Raw genomic sequence first — 3,208 nt, 5'->3', positions numbered from 1 at the left:
TAGTAGTAGTAGTAGTAGTAGTAGTAGTAGTAGTAGTAGTAGTAGTAGTAGTAGTAGTAGTAGTAGTAGTAGTAGTAGTAGTAGTAGTAGTAGTAGTAGTAGTAGTAGTAGTAGTAGTAGTAGTAGTAGTAGTAGTAGTAGTAGTAGTAGTAGTAGTAGTAGTAGTAGTAGTAGTAGTAGTAATAATAATAATAATAAAGAAAGAGAAGAAGAAGAAGATGATGAGAACTTTGAGATGGAATATTAATGTAACGATTAAACAATGATAATAACAAATGTCAAGGTTAGAGGTTCCACTAATGGTATATCAAACAAGTATAGTATAAACTCTTATTATTGAATTGGAAACCACACACAAAGGAGGTTCCAATCAGATTATATATTGTTAACATGATTACATTAGTCATCTTATTCAATTAATGCTAATACTTGTAAATCTCGTCAAGCATTCATGATTATAACTTATGTTAACAACAAATCAAGTTCCTTTCATAGCTCAGGTGTCGGTTATACCATACATTATGGGCTATGAAAGTGCCAAGCATTTGTTGTACCAAGTGTTATACAACATAAATCAAGATTAGTCATTTAACAAGCAAAGTATTAAAGAGTGAACAAGATAGCAAATATAAAACATGTTAGTATCAAACATTAAAGTCCATATTAAGTTTACATTATACTTATTCTTACACCATTAGTGTAACCTTTTCACCTTGACATAATTAACTTAGCTAGACATAATGAAAGAAAGCAAAATAGATAAACAAAATAAGAACATAAAAGTTAACTAAGTAAAGGAAAGGAAATGAAAGGCATAAACTTAATATTAATGAAAACAAAGCATAAAAAATACAAAGAGAGAAAGGAAGAGCATGATCTTGATCTGGAAATCAAGATGCCTAAATGCATGGCAAATGCCTCCTTTTATAGGCCAAAAATGGGAACTATTGATTTGATGACTAATTGATAAGTGGGTGACCAACTTTTGACTTGGTGACAATCCTTATCTTCTCTTGTCTGCCCAAAACGTCATTGATAACGTCAAAACTGGAGCCAGTTGCAAACATGAAAGTTGTAGGCAATTGTCTCAGCTTTCTTGTGTAAAAATTTCAGCTCATTTGGACTTCTAGAACTCCAGATATGGCCAAAATACCGAACAGTGCTCGGGCTGGAAGACAGATTCGGGCTTCTTTGTTGTTGCTACAATTTGGACTTGATAATGGCCTTTTTAGATCTTGGGCTCCATATGAAAGTTGTAGGCCTATGTCTTACCTTTCCATCCATATAAATTTGACCTAAATCTGAGATATATAGCTCCAGATATGACCCATTTACCGAACAGTGTTCCGGTTTGGATTGCACCGACATCTCTTTTCTAAGTTTGGCCATCTCTTTATCCTTGCAATTTAAGTTCTTCAAGTCATCAATCAATCCTTTCATTTATGTGATAGGCCTCCATTGAAAATAGACATTTACCACAAATTATAGGTATCTTATATTATTAGATACATTCTTATAAAACATATTTTAGTTAAGGAGTTATTGATACTTCAAGTGCAAAATGATGATATAAAACCATGATAAAAATGCACTTTTAAGTACTAATTAATAGCATTAATTTCTTTAATTGATACCTAATTGCATCCTTTCATGTCTAATTGCTTCAATTGGACAAAATCCTCAATCATAGCAATTACTTATAAAATTCAATGTCAAATACTAATTAAATTCTCATTAGTTCAATCAAAGTTAATAGCAACTCTTCCATCAATTTATATCTAATTGCTTCAATGGAAACAAATTCTCAATTATCTTAATTAACCAAAAACTTCAATGTAAAACCCTAATTAATCTTATTAAACCAAATTGAAGTTATTTATAACATTAATTACTTTAATTAATTGATACCTAACTCCAACCTTCCATATCTAATTGCTTTATTTGGACAGAATTCCCAGTCATATCAATTACTTCTAAAATTCAATGTAAAATCCTAATTGTCTAATTTATACCTAATTGATGTTATTTATATCACCAATTACTTCAATTGATACTCTATTGCATTGATTCATACCTAATTGTTTTAATTGATAAAATCCTCAATTATAACAATTAGTTCTAAATTAAATTCAATCTAAAGCTCTAATTGATATAATTTATACCTAATTCAGGTGATTCATAACATCAATTGCATTAATTCATACCAAATTGATCTCAATTAAACTAAATCCTTATATAACAAAATCCACCCAAAAAATAATCAATTAAATCCTAGCGTAATAATAAAATAAGAACTAAACACATAAAATTAAGAGTAAAATAGTGTTTTCCTTCATTTGTTGAAGGATAAATGGTGGTTGACAAGACCAAAATATTGATGTCTTCTCTCAAGTGTAACAGTGTCAAAGTAATAAATAAGATAAAAATTAACTAAGTAAAGGAAAAGAATTAAAAGGCATAAACAAGATATTAATGAAAGCAAAACTTAATCATTACAAAAATACAAAGAGAAAAAGGAAGAATATCATCTTGATAAATTGTTATGCCTTAAACAATAATAACAATAGTAGTAGTAGTAGTAGTAGTAAAGAAGAAGAAGTTGATGAGAACTTTGAGATGGAAGATCAATGTAAAGATTAAATAATGATGACAATAAATGTCAAGGTTAGAGGGTTCACTAATGGTATATCAAACAAGCAAAATATTAAAGAGTGAACAAGATAACAAATACAAAACATATTAGTATCAAACATTAAGGTCTATGTTGAGTTTATAGTATACTTATTCTTACACCATTAATGTAACCTTTTCAACTTGACATAACAAATTTAACTAAACATAATGAAGAAAAGAAAAATAAATAAACAAAATAAGAACATGAATAAGATAAAAGTTAACTAAGTAAAGGAAATGAAAGGCATCAACTTGATATTAATAAAAATAAAACATAAGCAATACAGAAAGAGAAAGGAAGAGCATGATCATGATCTAGAAACCAAGATGCCTAAATGTATAGCAAATGCCTCCTTTTATAGGTCAAAATTAGAAACTATTGATTTGATGACTAATTGATGAGTGGGTGACCAACTCTTGACTTAGTGACAGTCCTTATCTTCTCTTGTCTACTGACACGACTAAAAGATTGATGTCTTCTCCCAAGTGCAAGAGTGTCAAAGTAATAAATAACCCGGCAAGATCAGGGTCAAAC

The sequence above is a fragment of the Populus euphratica genome, unplaced genomic scaffold (assembly GCF_000495115.2).
Source record: "Populus euphratica unplaced genomic scaffold, PopEup_1.0 scaffold388.1, whole genome shotgun sequence".
Taxonomy (NCBI): Eukaryota; Viridiplantae; Streptophyta; class Magnoliopsida; order Malpighiales; family Salicaceae; genus Populus; species Populus euphratica.
This window is presented reverse-complemented; position numbering follows the sequence as displayed.